Source organism: Taudactylus pleione, unplaced genomic scaffold, assembly GCF_031769625.1.
Source record: "Taudactylus pleione unplaced genomic scaffold, aTauple2 ptg000242l, whole genome shotgun sequence".
In the NCBI taxonomy this organism is placed as follows: domain Eukaryota; kingdom Metazoa; phylum Chordata; class Amphibia; order Anura; family Myobatrachidae; genus Taudactylus; species Taudactylus pleione.
The window spans coordinates 2,678,991-2,699,379 of NW_028284644.1; the positions used below are offsets into that span (position 1 = coordinate 2,678,991).

The 20,389-nt window shown below is 41.1% G+C and overlaps 1 long non-coding RNA gene across 7 annotated transcripts in view; it reads left to right on the forward strand.

The window, feature by feature from the left end:
• LOC148516716 (uncharacterized) overlaps positions 1 to 20,389 on the forward strand; it is a 209,166-nt gene that overhangs the window by 115 nt on the left and 188,662 nt on the right. For 6 of the 7 annotated variants that reach the window (XR_015879379.1, XR_015879376.1, XR_015879381.1 and 3 more), the window contains exons 2-3: positions 6,103 to 6,225; positions 6,384 to 6,463. This is a non-coding gene — a long non-coding RNA (uncharacterized LOC148516716). Of the gene's footprint in view, positions 1 to 22; positions 81 to 6,102; positions 6,226 to 6,383; positions 6,464 to 20,389 lie in introns of those variants that run through there. The other variant, XR_015879382.1, reaches the window with a different exon arrangement.

A 20,389-nucleotide genomic window follows, 5' to 3' on the forward strand; every position in this document is an offset into this window, starting at 1 on the left:
GTAGGCATTGGCAGACTTTCCACATATATCCAGGAAGGGCAGGGAGAATCACAAACACCCCACTTATGAGCAGTGATCCGGTATACAGCTTGCAGAAAGTTGCTGGCGTGTGGCTACAGGGCAGAATGACTTGTAGGCTTGTCTCTAAAGTTTGCTATACCATTAGTGTAGGGTTGGTGTCTATGTACATGTTCTGTGCACACTTTGTAGAACAGGTATGATGTAGAACAGGAAACCTCCTGTGGTACTTCTAATCTTTCCTTTTTTGGGACCAGTAATTAAATCCACATCACCCACTGTAGGATCCACACAGATTCCCGAAGACTGGTGTAATTGGTTTCTCTAGTAACTGTATGTGGCTGTTTAGGCTGTGTGTACACTGGTGTCTGTAATGTGTGTATGCTAATATTTTAGGGGAGAAAGTAAATTGAAAGTGTTGTGACGTTGTGCATGGCGGTGATGCCCGGCTTCCTACATATTGGGCAATTATGGTATTGCTGACATCACAAGTTGTTTATCCTTGCACCTCTATAGGGCGCCAGGGAAAATTTGCGATGCCGGCAGGGTGCGATGTGCAGTTCCGGAAAGGCACATCTGTGTCCATTGCTTTGAATTCAGTTCTTCCTATGTGTTAACAGATTTATTCAGTGGAGTCAGTTCAATTAGGAACGAGTTTGCGAATGTGAGTGGTTTCGTGAAAGTTGCAGACATCAACGCAAGTTGTAATTTAATTGCAAATGGAATGCGCAGTGCGAGATCTCAGTGAGAATGGCTCGCAGGACCCACCTCGCACTTAATTGAATTGACCCCAGTTTATTTTTTTGAACATTGGTGACTTAAGGCACACATCCACTAGACCAGGGGTTCACAACCACGGTCCTCAAGGCACACTAAAGGCCCCCATACATCAGCAATCTGAAAACTACAATTGAACAATTTGAAGATTTATTGCCCGATCTTAGGATTTCTCAATCGTGCAATCTGCGCCCATACACTACAGATCTTTTTCAGTGATTTGCAGATCGATTGCAGCAAACACAGATCTGGCAATCTTGAAAGGCCCATCATTTTGCTAGAAACGGTCTGCAAATCTGCTGATCATGTCCATACTCTAGCAATCTACAGCCCCAATTGATCTGTGAAATCCAACATGTTGGACAATCTGATTAAACAATTCCAATCACTTTTTGATTGCAATCTGCGATCTGTGAAGCCCATACATTGCAGATCTTTATACACAATCGATTGCAAATTGCACGATTGCTGCAATCCATCTCTGATGTATGGGTGCCTTTACGGTCCATGTTTTAAGGATAGCCACACTTGAGCACAGGTGACTCAATTAGTACTTCAGTTATTTTGACTTAACCACCTGTGCTGAAACATGGATATCACTAAAACCAGGACTGTTAGTGTGCCTTGAGGACCGTGGTTGGGAATCACTGCACTAGACTATTAAATTGAGCGATATAATGATATTGTTCAATAATCGTTTGCAGATCGTGTAAAAAAAAAAGTCTAAAACGACCAGCGATGCGCCCTCCTGCTGGTCGTTTAGACATCTATCATCATACAAATATGTTGTACAACCTGACAATATCGTCAGGTTCAACATGTTTGCAGATGATTGATGTGCCTACACTGAATGACTGCTCATTCAGTTTAGGCACATCACAGACTGACAAAGACTGCACGATTACAATGTCGTAATCGCGTAGTCTTTTGCCTGTCGTCTAGTGGATGTGCGCCTTTAAGGTGCCCATCCACTAGGCGATTAAAATGAGCGATATAACGATATTGTTATCGTTTTGATAATCGTTTGAAAAATGTCTAAAACGACCAGCGATGTGCGCTCCCGCTGGTTGCTTAGACATCTATCATTGGGCAAACATGCTGGGCAACCTTACGATAACGTCAGGTTCAGCATGTTTGCAGATGATTGATTTGGCCTACACTGAACGACTGCTCATTCAGTGAAGGCACATCACAGACTGACAAAGACTGCACGATTACAATGTCTTAATCGTGCAGTCATTTTGAGGTCTGCTAGTGGATGGGCAGCTAAAGGGGGGTATCTATCAAAGCTGGGAGAGAGATAAAATTGTGAGAGCTAAAGTACTAACCAATCGGCTTCCAATTTACATTTTGCAGGCTATGTTTAAAAAAAATGATAGTTAGGAGCTGATTGGTTGGTAATTAATTATTTACAATTTTATCTCTCTCCCAGCTTTGATAAATACCCTCCTAAATAGGAAATTGACATTGCATTCAAGCCAAATGCATGGTGAAACGCATATGTAAATGTTTGTTGACTAGATTGCGTTAACAGTATGCTCCGTTTGAAGTTGATGTAAGTTTCAACTGCATTTATGTAAATGTACATAAACCATACAAGAAGTGTTTCACACAATGCACTGTAGTGTGACGAAAGTTAATCATATGTTCTGTCTCATTTGGTATATCTCCCGGCTATCCCAGTTTCTGCAATACAGTCGCGATTTAAGTGCTCTGTCTCGCCATCCCAACCGCAGATATGTATGTTCTGTGGTGGGAACATTGAGAAGTATGTCCCGTTTACTGCTGATCTGCATAGTAGGCAGGGAGGTGGCTAAAGCTGGGTACACACTATACGATGGTGCCTTCCTGAAATGCAATGTAGCGAATCATCACGTCGCCGTACAAACTGCATGTAAGAACACTGCGTCACCCATGGAATCGTACCAGCTGATTTGCAGCACAGCAGATTGGACGATTCAATGAAGGATTGATTGGGCATACACACTATATGATGTATACGATATATCGTTCTAATCCACTTCAGAGCTATATATCTGATGATAGATCGTATATTATAGTTGGCTTGTTTCAGGTCTGGACGGTATTTAGTTTCTTCACGCAGGTGTCTAATTATTGGGAAAACTGTGAATATGCAGGTCGGGTCCTGCGTCCTCGCACGCAGCTCGGCTGCAGATGTCAGGCAAGTGACAGACTACGGCCGTTTGGCGTCGGGGAGGGGACCGCGTCGGGCTGCATTTCTGGAAATGGGGGCTGCAGCTGTGCAATACCGTCCACATCTGAATCGGACCCAGTGTGTACCTAGCTTTAGGGATAGCCCAGTACTTAACGAATGCTAGATACAAATCTAGGATGCATACACACTCACATCATGACATCACATTTTCCAATTCACGGATGTAAAATGTTGGCAGGTATGGGTTTGGCACAGTTATTTTTATTTCACTTTTCCATGCACTTGTGTTAAAAACACATTAAATGCTGACGTTATAAGCCTGCTATAGTGCTGTTTGTTGTACAGTAAGTAGTATGTAATAAGCTTTTCTTATGATATTTTTAGTACTTGAAAGCATGAAGTCGACAAATATTTTTGAGACCACAGACACAGAAATCGTAAACTGCTGTCTCACTGGACTCTATGAACCTTGCTTTTGCAGCCAAAAAGAAGCACACAGCTTTCAGTGAGAGCACTTAAACTGTGCAAAGCAATGATGTAGGCCTCATACTATTGGCATTCATGTTGTACTACTGTTTAAGGCAAGCATAACACCTGTAATTGGGTCTGAAAGTGGAAGGTATTGTTTCCAATGACCCTCATATCCACTTTGGGTGGTGGTCATATTTGGAGCATTGCGTTTTTCCAAATGCCAAATTCACTTATGTTTATATTGCAAGTTATGGCATTGTTAAATCCTAGAACAATATTACAGTGGGTATTTGAATATTTGCCTGTAGAGTATGCGATGCAGGACACTCCACCAGCATGTCTCAACTATGCCCCCAAATGTTGATATATCAGAATATATATTACAGAACCTTAATGGTTGTGTATGCTGCAGGCAACGCTGAAATTGACACAATGCGAAGTGAAGTGGAGGCTTGTGAGAAAACGTATATCCTAGTCAATTCACTTTATTTTATTTTTTTAAACCTGGTATCCACATCCATTTAGTAGTAGTGTGTAGGCTTTGATAGATTGGCTATATTTTAACACCCAAGTGTGCATTAGCTATTAAAAGCTCCATATAGTAAATGCATAATGCTATGCTTGCTGCAGCTTATACTAGAGTAAATCACCAAGAATGTCAGAAAATTAAAGGCATTGAAGTAAATAAATTGTGCTTACATGTCATGTTCAGTTATGTGGTGGTGGACAGGGTTGCTCTTCTGTTCATCCACATATTTTATGCTTGGCAGCCACTATCACTGGTTTTGCCTATCACATTGACCATAAATAATTTGATTTGGTCCCGAAGCTACAACGTTGGCACCTTAGAGTGCTACAGCACCCAATTTTGGAGCCACTGACCTATACGAAGGGCCATATTCAATTAGAGGCGAAAAGTCAGAGGTTGGACTTTTCGCTGTCATCGCTACTTTTCCTTGTTATAACGTATTGGGCGCGTGCCCGCATATCCCCGTATTCAATTGGGAATCGGCGAAAACGGGACCTGGCGAAAAGGCAAGTATGAGTCCAGTCACTTTTGGGAAATCAGCCTGTCACCCCCCAAAAGATGGTCTGACATAGGGGATCAATAGGGGTACCCCCGAATTGGCCTTCTAAAGGTATTTGGGGTTTTTGAACGGCTGCGACAAGTGCTTTTTAATGCGTCTTTAAAGAAGTGGTGAAGAATAGCATTTAGCTTCATTTAAAAAAAAAAAAAAATAACTAGTCCCATCAAATTTGGGGTACATGAAAATGGGTGCAAGCATATTTTTAAGTCTCTAAGTGATTTTTTTAAACATCCACCTGCCGCAACCAAGTGCATTCTAAAAAACCTGCTGCAAACTTGGGGACCCCCCCTGAGCCTATTTCGCTAGTTTTTTAGTTTGTCCGCCAACTCTTTATTTATTTTTTCCGCCCCCAAAACGAAGCCACTTTTTTGGGGGTGTCGTATAGAACTTTTTAAACATTTTTTGACACAGATTACTTTTAGGGGACATTCCAAGGGGTGCAGGGTACTTTTTTTTTTTTATGTCTGCACCCCAAAACCACAATTCTGCACTGTTATTCGCCACCTAATCAGTGGTGAAAAGTTATCCCCGCTTTTTGACAGACTTTTCGCACCTGCGAAAAGTCTTTGAAATTGAAAATGTCAAAAATGACGTCATCGCCAATAAATTATAGCCGATAACGGACTTTTCGCCGTTGATTGAATACGGCCTTAAGATTTTGATATAACTTCCTGCCAACAATACAGTCTGAATGATTAGCATGATGTCTAAATGACATCCAGAAAGCCACATTAAAAAATCCAGTAACTCGGGGCACGTGTTTTAAAAATCTGTCAGGTTGCTATGGCTATTTAAAATCTTTGGCGGGAGCAACTTGTGAATGTTAATTACAATGTTGCTGGAGGATGAAACATTCCTTTTAATACAGCAGCAAACCGATAAATGTGAGAAATTAAATAATATCTCTTGAAAACGCATTCACAACTATGATTAAGGGGCTGTTTGAAAAATGTCTTTAATTTTTGCTATATCAGCAAATACGAGTTCACCTATCGGCTCTCCAAACAGGTGTAGTATTTTTATTTCTGTTTGACATGCTGGTGCATAGTGAGCTTAAAAAGAGGTAGAAAGATTTATATATAATATACAGCAGCACGGCTTGTGTAGTGTTTATATGTATGTGTTCTCCCTGTGCTTGCGTGGGTTTCTTCTGAAACTATAATTTCTTAAATACAGCCTGCAAAATGTTAGTTAGAAACTGATTGGTTGGTGATGTATATCTCACAATTTTATCTCACATCAAGCTTTGATACATATGCCCCATAGATTGTAAACTTCACTGAGGCAGGGACTGATGTGAAAGCCCCAATATTCTCTATAAAGTGCTGCAAATATGTGTGCAATTTAAATAACTGGTAATAAATACATAAACAATATAAACTTATACTGATACGCATGCTTATATATACTTTTTTATTGTATGTAGAAGTTGTAGGCTTGTTACTTGAATTCACTGTTTTTCTTTCTGTCACCGTTTTGTTAGTATGACAGATTGTTGAAATATTAACCTCAGATTTCATTGTGTCTTTCTCATGTTCAGTGATCTTTAATGTTGTGGTTTGTTTTGTACAGGAGAATGGGGCCAGCCAATGAAATCACAGAGGTGTTTCTGTGAGAGCCAATCTGCGTCTTTGAATCCTCTGCAGCATTTCCTTGTCACACAGTGAGGGAGTGGTGGATACACAGTGAAAAGAGGTAGGAAGATGATGCAGGTTCCATCGTTCTGTAATTCTGCTGTCTAAATCTCTTATGTATGACTATGAAGCAGCTCCAGTATATCCGGACTGAAAAGTATTGATGTTCTTCAATATTTCAGGAGGGAACCCAATAAATGATTATTTCTTTCACTGTAGAAGCTGATGCGAGCTGAGGCTGCCCTAAACATACTGCGACATTGAAGAGAGGAGATCATTCTCTTCAGCTTTTATCTCAGGCAAGTAAATGGTTAAAGGTTTTAAGTGTGACGAGTAAAGTATCACAAACTCCATGCTGTAGCATTTAGTCCTCTGGTCTTTTCACTTTATAATTAGTCTAAAAACTGCAGGCTTAGCTGGGTCAGCAATGTAATCGACCAGCATGGAAAATACTGCGTATGTGGTAAGATGTGGGTTCCGTGTGAAGATTTTGCATTAATAGCTGTTGAGCTACATTTTGGGTTGCTCAACTGTGATTATATTAAGAGGCTGTCATGGTTTTATTCCCAAAAAATGTTCCTGGAAAGCAAAAGAGCCTGCTCTCAATCCCCCTCTTCTGTGGAGTTGTCACTAGCTATTATATTCTAAGAAATATACTTCCATTTTGCTTTTGCTAAAATTTCTGTGCTGTTTCGATAACCGTGGGTATCAGGAAATCCTGGTTACCTTTTCGTTTGTGTAACAAAAGAACTGTACAACATAGATTCTCATCTGGGAGGGGTGGAGCTGGACTGTTGGACTATGGGTAATACTTTTATGGTATTGCGCAGAGCTTTTTATATCTACTAGCAGAGGTTTATACTAAACATTAACCCCTTCTGTTCGGAATATTTAACTTGTATTTTTACCTTTTATGTTTTTGTTTGTCATCTGAAGCATTGCGTATTACCATAGAAGGCACTATTAACTGGCGTGTTACCTGGTATTCTAAAGAGTGCAAATGTCTGCCCATTTTTTCAGCCTGACTTATTTTGATTTAGACACAGGGACACCAAGGCCTATCAGAAGAAGGGGTATTGCATGTATCGGCAAATGGTAATAATTGGGGTTATAGATCATTATAGCAGATTGTGCCATTTTTTTCCACAGTGACATGTTAGTTGGCTAGGAAATGGTTACAATAGACAAGAAACAGGATCAGGTGTGGGCTCTGCAGCACCAGACACAGAGTTCGGTCGCCATGTTGGGTTTACGCCTAAGATTTATAAGTAGGAAAATCCATTGCCAGTTCTAACAAATGCATACATTTAAACTGTTTGCATAATTTGTGTTCAGACTATTTTTTCTTTCTCTGCAATCCCTGACTTTTCTTAGATGGTACAAGTTAATGTGCTTTCAGTCTTCGGATCCTTACAGTATATACTGACTGCATTAACCTGTTAATCAGTTGCTGCTGTACAACTTGACTGTCTATTGACTTTATGCAGCTGATCTACTGTACTTCTATTTGCATACTGAAAGTGAAGGTGTCAACCATGTTTTGATTCTGTAGAACCGAATTGCCCCACCCAAAATGGAAATAATATGCTCTCAATACACTTTTTCATAGTTTTAATTGTGTGACTCAATCACAGGTACCCACAGGTGTTACAGTATAAGATATTCTGAGCAGTTTTCCCTACCTAGTAAAGCAGAGCGTAATGCGCTGGCTTTTCTGTAATGAGAACTTATTAGTGTTTACTGTGAATTTATTACACGTCACGTCACAATATGACTGCCTCTGGCGTTTTTCTCTATAATCTTTCTCAGCCCTTGGATAAAGTCAAATATAGGTCTGGTCTTGGGCATTTGCTTGAATTCCTGCTCTAAAGTTGGTGTTTGTTTTACTAAGGTACCATAATCGACTAATTTACAATTGTAAAGTATTTATTTTTTTATTCTTTGGCTCGAACAAGTCAACTTTTCAATCTAAAGTTGGGTACACACTATACGATTTATTGCATGATATATTGTCCTGACGAAAATCAAAAGGATAAATCATAAACATTGTATAATGTGTAGGCCTGATCCTTCATTCATCGCATTGTCCCATCTGCTGTTCGTGTGGTGTGTATGGCATGTGCAATGTATCATTACATCACATCGCACCGTCGCTGGGTTGCACCATCGTATGGTGTGTGCCCAGCTTAGAAGTAACTTCTACACCAACAAAAGATTAGATAGTATGATTCAGACAATTTGCCAGTTTGTGATGAGAATAAACTGCATTGTCCACTTTTGTATAACCACTAGGATATAAGTATCTCCTTTATCCCCTGAACCCATTTCCTTTATTGGGAGTCGACTAGAGCTGAATTGCTCTCATTTGAAAATGAGCATGTTATCATCTATTGCAGATGGATGGATTCCATCAGCTTTAGAAAGTGGAGGGATTTTCCTATCTGTTATACAGTGTTCAGGAGCTATATCTTATTAATAAAATACTTTTAATACTTTAATCAATGTTCAACTAATTTAAATAAATGGAGTGAAAATAGGTGCACCTTTCCACCATACCAGTAAATGCATCAAGTTCAAACTAGCAGCTTCAGTCACAGGATCTGCCACATGCTAAACAACAACACTATCTAAAACCGTGTGGAGCACTTATTTGAAACAGTACAACAAAGATTAAAAGAAATAGTGCATGTATTTAATATCACAAATAAAACCCATACATAATTATACATACAGATGTGTCCACATAAATCTATCCTCCGTGCACTACAAGTCGCACTAAACATAGCGTGGGAGACTTGTGTGACTCTGTAGTGCCTAGCGTCTTTTCGTGCGACTTTTAGCCTTCAAATGTGTCTTATACACACATTGATGTGAATATTTAGCACAGGCATCTCCTGCTGATTAAATGATATGCAGCATGCCTATGTTCTGTGTATGACTGCGGGTGTATCCGCATGCGAAACGCTACATTAGTGTCAGCAGCTGTATCACTGTAATGTAGCGTTTGGCATGCAGATGCAGTCGCTCACAGAACATAGGCATGCTGGATATCATTTTAATGAGCAGAAGCTGCTTGTGCTATTTGCATCACTGTGTGAATAAGACTAATTTGAAGTTAGAAAGTCGCACGAAAAGACACTGCGCTACCGAGTCACGCCACGTCATGGCGCGACTAGAAGGGCTGTTTAGCACACAAGGAGGCTAGATGTACAGTGCAATAGATTGCTCAGACTCAGTTTTACAGTGAGTGATATACAGTAGTGAACCTAGCATATAAAATATTTAGTCCGTAATATGCTCTGTTGACTAAATATTTTATATGCTAGGTTCACTATATAACACTCACTGTAAGATTGAGTCTGAGCTATCTAATGTACTTTATGTATACTTATGTATGTGTTTTATTTGTGATTTTAAATACATGCACTATTTATTTTTATCATTGTTGTACTGTTTCAAATAAGCGCTGCACACTGTTTTAGTTTTAAATAAATACTAAAAAAGCCAAACAAAAAAAACATCATACAATTCAACTATGAATGTGTAGTATAAACCATGTTGACACACACACTTTTTTTTTTTTTTTTCCAAATCTGGACTTCATGCAAGATTGTATTCATGCCTGTGGTTTGTTTACTATACAGATGCGCCTCACTTAACGTCCTACCTGTTTAGTGACTGCTCGGACTTACGACCCGTGCTCCGACCAGCTAACTGTGGCTTGCCCTGCCGTTCCAAAATACAAAAAACATAAAAGAACAGACCCTGTCACAAGAGAGGGGTGTGGCTGTGGTGCAGGACACACAGAAGACACTGCCATGAGGGAGGAGGCGTGGCTTTAGCGCAGAAAGGACAGACTGGGATACGGCGCGTACTCGGAGGAGGTGCGGCACACACTGGCACGTGTCACCCTCTGCCTGGGTCCTGCTACTTCCCGGCAACACTATACGTCCTCGCTTAGTGACCGATTCATTTGACGACCTAGGGCCATATTCAATTTGGAGTGAAAAGTCCATTATCGGCGATAATTTATCGCCGATGACTTCATTTTCGCCGTTTTCACTTATCCTCATATTCAATTTCAAGACTTTTCGCAGGTGCGCGGATACGTGGTCACACGCCCGATACTTTATCCCCTGGAAAAACGTCGATGATGGTGAAAAGTCCGATCATGGACTTTTCGCTTCAAATTGAATACGGCCCCTTTTGTTGCGCATTTTACCACTTCGAGGCAGATTCAATTAGCTGTGAAATACATGGCGCAACCAGTGGTTTCTCAGGTGCTGTTGACACCCAGTGAACTCAATAATAAATCCGCTGCAAGTGCCCAAAAAGAGGGCATGGCCACATGGAAAAGGGGAGTGGTTTCATGGCACGTCACCAGTTTCTTCACTCTAGGAACGTGCCCAGAGATTTTGGACTGCCCACAGAACTCTGCCGGCTCCTCCTCAGGGACTGGGAGCCGGCATTTTGGTTTCACCCCCTTGGAGAGTAACACCTGGTGTGATCCACATCTCCCTAGTAATGCAGCTGGGGGGGAGCAACTTTTTTTTTTTTTCCTAGAAGTCCTAATAAATAATGAGCGATTTACCAGAGGAACTGCATTTTGTCCTGACATTTGCATTAAATTTATCTAAAAGGGTGTTAAATATAGCCAATAAAGTTTTCATATAATTTTCTCTGATAAACAGATGGAAGAGCTTTAATGATTTAGGTCACAGGTTCTCAAACACTGTCCTCAGGACCCCAAACAGTGCATGTTTTCCAGGTCTCCTCTCAGAATCCAAGTGAAATAATTAGCTCCACCTGTGGATCTTTTAAAATGTGTTAGTGAGTAGTTAGCCAGTCCAGTGAAGGTTTACTTTTTGTTATTGCACCAACAACTTGATGCTGGAAGAAGGAGATGAAAAGGTAACTTTTCTGACACCTCCTGCTTCAGACCTGCCAGGAGACCTGGAAAACGTGAACTGTATGGGGTCCTGAGGACTGATTTGTAGAAGCACCGATTTAGGACATGTGTACTGATGTTTGTTATTGATGGAAAAGGTTGTTTTTTTTTTTTTTTTTTAGCTTGCAGATGGTAGTTGCAAGTATATTTTCCCAATATATTACTACTTGCATATGCGCACTTAGAAAAAACAAGAAATACATTTTAAATGTACTACAAAATGCTGTAAAAACTTATTTGCTGAAATAAACATGCTGGATATCTTTTTGATTAATAAAAGTAGTAAAATCAAAATCTGTGATGGACTTTCTCCTTAAGACTTTGGAACTATCATTATATGTGATGTTATCGGAGTGGCTCACTCTTCACCTTACTAATATTTACACTATATTTCGCCTTAATTCATCAGTACAAAAGCCAGAGCACGGTTCTGGTATATTGCACACCTCCATCATCATCTTTCTCAATGGGGAAAAGGTGTGATTATTTTTTTGTTGTTGTTTTTTTTACCCCTACTTTCCCCTTAAGCAATTTATCCTCCAGTTTTTAGATTATATGTTTCAGAGTTATATTTGTAACCATACATTTTAAAGTTGTCAACAAAAATTAGCGAGTTTTTTTTTTCTTTCTCTCCTCTTGTTAGTTTGATACCATATATCTTTATCTTACTAGAGGGATACCCCCACTCTCGCTTGTGTTTAATGTGATAGACTTTTCAGTTAATTGTTTGTGGCTTTCACAAAGTATTTAGCTGAGGCTGTTGAATTTTGCACTGAGATCTAGGGATGTCTATGGCAACATGTTTCCTGGTGTGACGTTGCTATTTCTATGTCAGTAATGAATTGCCAGAAAGGTGCACAAAGCAGGATTTAATCTGTAATGTGACTTTACTATTTTTATTTTAACTGCTAATTGCTGCTGACATAAAATGTGAGGACACCACCCTTCTTGCTGTGTTTTTAAACTTTAATCTGCATCATTTTCTAGGTAAAAAGTAAAACCCCAAAATGATAAATTTCCAAACTCTCATGCATACCATTGCATTAATACTTAGGCAATCTAGTGACCTTGTATCTACAGTTATAGACCTGATTCAGTGTCGCACACAAAGTGGTGCATCTGTTATCTTTTTGCAATGCTAATGCTCACAAGGCATACTTGCTTATTTACTGTATGCGTATCTTCAGGGCTATTCAAATAGCACGGAAGTCAGCCGGATCTCCACTAGTGGCTATATGGGTGTAACCAGGCAAAAATGGGACGATCACACTTAACTTTGACGTGGGCACGGAGACTTAATTGTGGCCTATTCAGAGGTAAGTATGCAAACATCCAGTAAATTCATATGCAAGTGCATGCTGATGGTAAAGACTGCTGCTCTCACAAGCGGATGTATAGAATCAGTGCAGCCATACAAATCAGTCTGATTCTGAATACAGGAGGAAATCCGCATGCTATTTTCATACACATCATGTGGCCATAGATAAGGCCGCTTTGCCTGTGACTGTAAATCAGCCCCCTAGTCTTTACTGACTGGATGTTACCAAGACAATTGTGGATTAAATTAAGCATGTGGCTCCAATGGATGTGCAGCTGCACCTATAGTGGCTAATTATGGGTAAGATTACTAAAAACGAGCAACTTTATCCTGCCTGGTAGTTTTAGCGTGTAAAGCTGGCCACACACTAGAAAAACTTACATCCAACAGCCAATTTGTTGATTGGTTGGAATGAAAATCTGGTAACGTATGGGAGTAACTGATGATCAGCAATTTGCTCCTAAATGCCAGAAAACCGATGAAAATGGTCGTTCAGACAAGTTTGTTAAATGTTTGATCGAAACTATTTGTTCAAACAGTTTTGGTCCATTTTCCAGCGTTTGGGAGCAAATTGCTGATTGTCATTTGCTTTCATACCTTACCAGATTTTCATTCCAACCAATCAACTAGTTGGCTGGTTGGACAGATAATCTTTAGATGTGTGGTTAGCTTAAGGATCCGACAGAACCTCTCTGCTAATTGATTCACCCCTAATGTCCAGTATATTGCTTCATATACAGAGACCAAAGAAAATAATGCAACATTTACTTGATTGCTTTGACTGATTTTAAAGGGTTCTATGTACTTAACGAAGGAGGTAAAAATGTCTGGTGTAGCAATCTTTGCCACTTACAAGATAGTGCATTGATCTAAGATGTGGGACAGACTTTTACACAAATATGGCAATAAACAATTTATAAAACACTTTCTGATATAAAAAGCACAACATGTTGTAACTACAGTTTTAAAACCACATTGCAGATTTAAGCAGTTGCTGATTTAAATACGGCACAATGTAGGAAACTGGTTAAGAGGACATTGTTTGCTATTGTGTATTAATCTTTAGATTCTTGTGTGGTAGGGCACAAGTCTGAGTTCTACATGATTTTTTTCATAGTCTTCTGGTTAAGAGACCGCTGTATAACTAACTTACTGTCTTTTGTCATATACAGGATTTTGCCCAATAGAAGTGTATTTCTTGCTGCTTGGGTAAAGTTCCCCAACATCTAATGTGGGACGGTCACCATCATAGAGCTACACATTTAGCCGATGTATAACAGACAACATGTAGTTAATAATGTCACATTTTACTGTATGTTATAATTGTGTAGATTATTTTTCATCTGTTGACTAGCTTCATGTAGCTATGTAATCTCCAAGGCAGGTATGACATAATCATAAGTATTAATGAGCATGAACACCACATGTACTGGCAATAGTGTGCTTACTTTTCTCCTGAGAATTTGTGAATAATATGAGATTAGTGCCAAATAATCTGTAGGTCACACCTGATCTTATTTTCATTACACATAAGGCATTATAAAATTTAAATATGACAGGAGTTTTTAAGCTGATCTTCTGAAGTATAGTGTTTGTATTGCTTACTGTGCAGTGCAGATGGGGCCTTTACTCCTGCCTGTCATGTCAAGGCTGCCTGACTTGTTAATTTTAGCTTTTTAAAATGTACTGGATGATCATTATAAGCCAATGTACCTTATACCTACATGATTTGGCACCTTGTCCGAAGATCTAGCAACTGAAAGCTCATGTAGCTTTAGACCAGTGGTAGGCAACCTTTGGCATTCCAGTTGCTGCGGAACTACACATCCCAGCATGTCCAGCTACAGTTTTAGTATGCCCTGCCAACAAAACTACGGTAGGGCATGCTGGGATGTGTAGTTCAACAGCAGCTGGACTGCCACAGGTTGCCTACCCCTAACTAAGGTCTAGACCAGGGTCGTGCAACCTTTTCTATTCTGGGGGCCGCATTTATAGATTGCACTCATTGAAGGGGCCAGAATAAGTTTACTTAAACATGTAACATACTAGTGGAAAATGCCTTGTAGCATTGCAAACACTTTTTTTTTCCGTAGGGACTTTTAACAATGTCACAAAGCGGAATATGCCACCACCGAGGCTGTGGCCATCCCATGTAGCAACACCTTTTCCTTTCCCCAAGTAGCAACCTATTTCTTCACCTCTATAGCACCACATCCTCCTGCACTGCCACTGTACCTCTCCATTTGGCTTTCACTTCTGTAGAGTTGGTAGTAATGCCATCAAACAGATGTAATCCTGGGCTCTTAAGGTGCGTACACACTGGGCGATTAAAGTGGACGACTGAACGATATCGTTATCGTTCAGTCATCCAGGTTATCGTCCATTTTTAACACCAAAACGATGAATGATAACGACGATGTGCGTTCCCGCGGGTCGTTCATCATTGTCGTTCATCGGGTAAACATGCATGCCAACCTGACAATATTGTCTGGTTGCTTCATGTTGAGGAATGGATGAGAGAGCCGGGCGCTGAACGATATCGTTAATGATATCGTTCAGCGGGTGTGCTCAATGTCATGAACGACATTGAGCACACCCTGCCGGGGACACACTAGACTATATCGCTCAGGGAGCATATCGTCTAGTGTGTACGCTCCAATGATTGCGCTCCTTGTGACATACTTGGGAAGATTCTTTTTGTTTTGATTCAGACATGTAACTAAATGTGCGCTAGTGTGCTTTGGAAAGTTTACCTTAAAATTCCAATCTGGCTCTTCCTATGGAAATGAAAATAAATTATCCAATTCTTTAAAATAAAGGAGAAACCAGACATTTGTTATTAACAGTTATTATAATAACTCTCCGTGATTCCTTTACTTTTTTGCTTTAAATTAAAAGCCATTGCTGAATTCATTGGCCAATTTTGGCTTATATCATGATGCAATGTATCACAAATTTAATAATAATGTGGATATCCATTTAAAAAAAATATATATACTGCCCTGCCTTAGAATCTGTGCCTCAGTCTGGCTGTCAGAGTAGAAGTAGAGCAGTGAGCTGAAGAGCATTTAGCGGCAATCTCCCGATACAATGTTGAGTCCTGCCCCGATGAGTAATTCCCACCCTCTCCCCAGTGTTGGGGGCACTTAAAATATGGTAAAGAAAAATCTCTGAGGAAGAAAAAAAAAAAAAAAACACCAGGGTGGCGGCCCTGTCTGGTTCTTATACCTGAGGGCTGCATATAGCACCTGGTTCAGATTTGGGAATACAGTAATATAGAGCAAGTAACTGTGCATTGCATCATGGTTTGTCAAGGTACATACATTTGTTTTGAATGCAGGATAAATACTGGCTGATTTTCCATGTAGCCCACAAATGCTGGACCGCTTTATTTTTACACTGCAATTTAGATTTGAGTTTGGACATACCCCTCCCAAATCTAAGGGGTATGTTACTAAAGTGCAGGTTGTTAGAAGTGGACATGGTGCCCATAGCAAACCAATCAGATTCTAGCTATTATTTTCTAGAAGGTGCTAGATAAATGTTAATCTGATTGGTTGCTGTGGGTAACATCTCCACTTCTAAAAACCGACAGCTGAACAGATCCCGGCATCGGCAGCCTGACAGCTCTGGAAATCCCGATCGTCCTCAGGTAAGTAATAACTAACCCTAATCCTCCTTAGGGGTGCCTAACCCTAAGTCCCCCTCCCCCTAGCCTAACCCTCCCTCCCCCTAGCCAAACCCTAAGTCCCCCCCCGGGGGGGTGCCTAACCCTGACCCTCCCTCCCCCTAGCCTAACCCTCCCGGGGGGGGTGCCTATCCCTCCCTCCCCCTAGCCTAACCCTCCCTGGGGGTGCCTAACCCTAAATCCCCCCCCCCCTGAGGGGGTCCCTAACCTTTCCTAGCCTAACCCTCCCTCCCCCTAGCCTAACCCTCCCGGGGGGGGGTGCATAAGCCTACCTCCCCCTAGCGCTGGAAATCCCGATCTTCCTCAGGTAAGTAATAACTAACCTAACCCTAATCCTCCTTAGGGGTGCCTAACCCTAATCCCCCCCTGTAAGTGCCTAACCCTAAGTCCCCCTCCCCCTAGGCTAACCCTCCTTCCCCCTAGCCTAACCCTCCCGGGGGGGTGCCTAACCCTAACCCTCCCCCCACCTGCAGTGCAACATGGTTTCACCAAGATGCACAGTTACTTGCTCCCTCTAATGCTGGGTACAGACTTAACGACGTGTACCTAGCCGATGTGTTGTGCAGGGGTGCCAGCACACACTTCAGCAGCATGGCCCCCGCTGACTATATTACCCAGCGGACCTGCATGCAGGGTCGACAGGCTGTGTCACGTGGGAGCGTGCATTGTCAGCGACATAGCGGGTTCACACTGCCCAATGTGGACGATATATTGTCCAATCCACCAGATAGGATGACATATAGTCTAGTGTGTACCTGGATTCACTTTGTTCACAAATTTGAATTGGGCCCATAACGAGGGCGAGGGCCGCAGGTTGTGCATGAATAGTCTAGACCATAAACTTGCATATATCACACACAAAGTAAGATCTAAGGGTGTTTTTCTTAAAGGTCAATTTTAATTGATTTACATCAATTTAAAATACAGATGTGCCCTTATAAATCTTTGCCGCAGTCGCGTTAAAAAGCCCCTCCTGTAGACGGTGCTGATTAATTTGATATGCGACTCTTGTATATCTGTGTGCGATTGAGTCCCTGAATCTGTATATGAAGTGCTACAATATAGTGGCGGCGGCTTTTTTAATTCCAAGTTCTGTTGTGGTTCATATACAGACTCTGGTGCACACATACAAATGTCGCATATCAAATTAATCAGCACAGTCTGCTGGTGCATTCTAGTCGCATCGCATTGCAACTTAGAGGTGTTTTTGGCAAAAAGACGTCCAACGCTAGCAGAGTAGCACTGGATGTGGCGTCTCACTCACACCAAGCAAGTCTCGCTATGTGGCTTATTGAGGCTAGGGGGTAAATTTACTAAGAATCGAGATGACAATCTCAGGTGAGTTTAGGATTGATTTTCATCTCTCAAATTTACTAAAGGCAAAGTCGGATGAGTTAGAGAGAGATTTCTCTCTTCTCATTCGTAAAACTCGGGTAAGATGGCAAACTCGAATCAACTCACCATCGGGACAACTCGGAAGTACTTTTAACCTAAAAGATACATCTCTCAAATTTACTAAGAATCGCAATGACAAGCTCGGGTGAGATGACAGCAAACTCTGCCAAACTCCCTTTTCAAACTCTCTACCAACTGAGCTGCGAGTTTGGTAGAAACATAAACAAATCATTGTGATTTGTTTATATTTCTGCCTGTAAATAGTTAAAATAGGGTTAATTTTGTAAAAAAAAAAGATGTAGGGTCACCCCCAAAAGCTTAACCAACCCTGGACATGTCAGCCAGTCCTGGTTCCATAAATTACGGGGAACTAAACGAGTAGGGTTCCACTGTAATTTAGGAACCAGGCTGCAGGGCCAGTGCTGGTTTTAAATATAGGGAGAAAAACATTGCGTAGGGGTCCCCCTATATTTAAAACCAGCACCGGACCAATACCGACCGGGGTGTAATGCCACAGCCAGGAGACCCTATTACCGGGTCTCCAGGACCAAAGCATTCTCGCCCCAAGCTGGTTAGGCCAAGCCGGGGATCTCAAGGGAGGTGGGGACCCCTGAAAATAATGGGCCCCCCGTCTCCCGAAATCCCAGGCTTGGTCTAAAGCCTGGGGCTCTTCCCCACACCCCTGGGCTGTGGGCACAGGGGTAATAAAGTGTAAAATCGAAGTAAACTATTGTCTTTTACAGTGGAAACACACACACACACACACACACACACACCTTAGATAGTATACATTTATTACACACACCTCAATCACTCATACTTATCTGTACCAGACGGTCTGTCCTCTTCTCCAATGTAGAAATCCGTGTGGAATGACCTGCAAAGCAGATCCTATACTCACCACCATCCTGGCGCTGCTCTCCGTAGCAACAGGAAGTGTTTTTAACCACTTACTCTATATTTATCTTTCACTACTGTCCTTTACACATTATTTTTAATATTTCGCCATTAGATCAGATAATACAATAGTAATTATGTTGAACCTATGATTGTGTAATTACTATTGTATTATCTGATCTAATTGGCGAAATATTAAAAATAATGTTGTAAAGTGACAGTAGTGAAAGATAAATATAGGAGTAAGTGTTAAAAACACTTCCTGTGTTGCTACGGAGAGCAGCGCCAGATGGTGTGAATAATGAGATCTGCTTTGGCAGGTCATTCCACTACGATTTCTACATTGGAGAAGGAGGACAGACCGTCTGGTACAGATAATATGAGTGATTGAGGTGTGTGTAATAAATGTATACTATCAAAGGTGTGTGGTGTGTGTGTGGGATGTGTGTGTTCCACTGTAAAATACAATAGTTTTACTTCGATTTTACACTTTATTACCCCTGTACCCACAACCCAGGAGTGGGGGAAGAGCCCCAGGCTTCAGACCAAGCCTGGGGTTTTTGGAAAGGGGGGACCACTTTGTTTGTGAGTCCCCACCCCCTCTGAGATCCCCGGCTTGGGGGTGAGAATGCTTTGGCCCTGGAGACCCGGTAATAGGGTCTCCTGGCTGCGGTATTACACCCCGATCGGTATTGGTCCGGTGCTGGTTTTAAATATAGGGGGACCCCTATGCATTCCCCCCCCCTGCAGCCTGGTGCTGGTTCCTAAATTATGGTGGAACTCTACTCGTTTTGTTCCCCGTAATTTTTGGAACCAGGACTGGCTGACAAGTCCGGGCTTGTTAGGCTTTTGGGGAGGGACCCCACGTCCCCTTTTTTTATTTTTTTATTTTTTTAAATTAAACCCGTTTTTTTTACAGGTACAAGACACAAGCATCTTACACATATCTCAGTGATATGTGCAGGCTGCTTGCTCGGGAGAGTTAGGCAGAGAGAAAACTCTGCAATCTCGGGTGAGTAATCTCCTGCAAAACGTGCTACTCGGGGGAGATATCTTGTTCTGCTTCACCATCGGCCAACTTGATTAGGAACTTATCGCCTGTTGGGTGTTTTTTTTTCTTTCACTTTGTATAAAATTTACAGCATTCTGGCGAGGTACAGCGAGATTAATCTCATTGTCCCGAATTTCAATCTCTAATTTTAGTAATGTTACCCCCTGATGTAGGAGGAAATCGATTAACATTGATGTTGTGTTTCTGAGGCTAAATCACACATTTGCTAACCGACAATTTTTGATTTGGTTTTTTAAGTATTAGTAAGTGTGTGACTTATACCCCTTACTCTGCATTTATAAGGCATATAAGGGAGCTCCAACTATGCTATTCTCATCCCATGTAGCAACACAGTCCTGCTAATAAATGTGCAAGACATTGTCATATAGACATTCCTATATCAATAAAAAATATTTTAATAGATATTTTATTGAAATGTTAACAAAGGATTTCTATATTTAAAAAAAAACACATCAAAAGTTCTTATTCAATGACATTTCTATCAATGATATCAATAATATAATATTTGCATAATAGGCACGTTCTGATGTTAAAATGCACTGATTCTACACTAAAAAATTTAACTTCCTGAAATGTAAGATGGTTGGCCATTGATGGTCTGATGGCAAATATGAGTGTTTTCACAATCTATTGCTAGCCACTGATGGTAAAATATCAGTGGTTGAGCCCAAAGGGAATTCCCTTCTGCAGTATGCACTTACTGTATGTACAAGCAAACCATCAGTGGCTCAAATTTCATGGTTTCTACCCATCTGGTCAAACACATCGACCATCGATAGTGACCTGCCGATCTTCAAACCTAGTAGAAAACCATCTCTTGGCCACACTAGCTCCAAGGATGCAACCTATGCAACAGGAAACAGGCCACATCCTGAGGCTCGAGTACTGCTATGGCCATATTTCATAA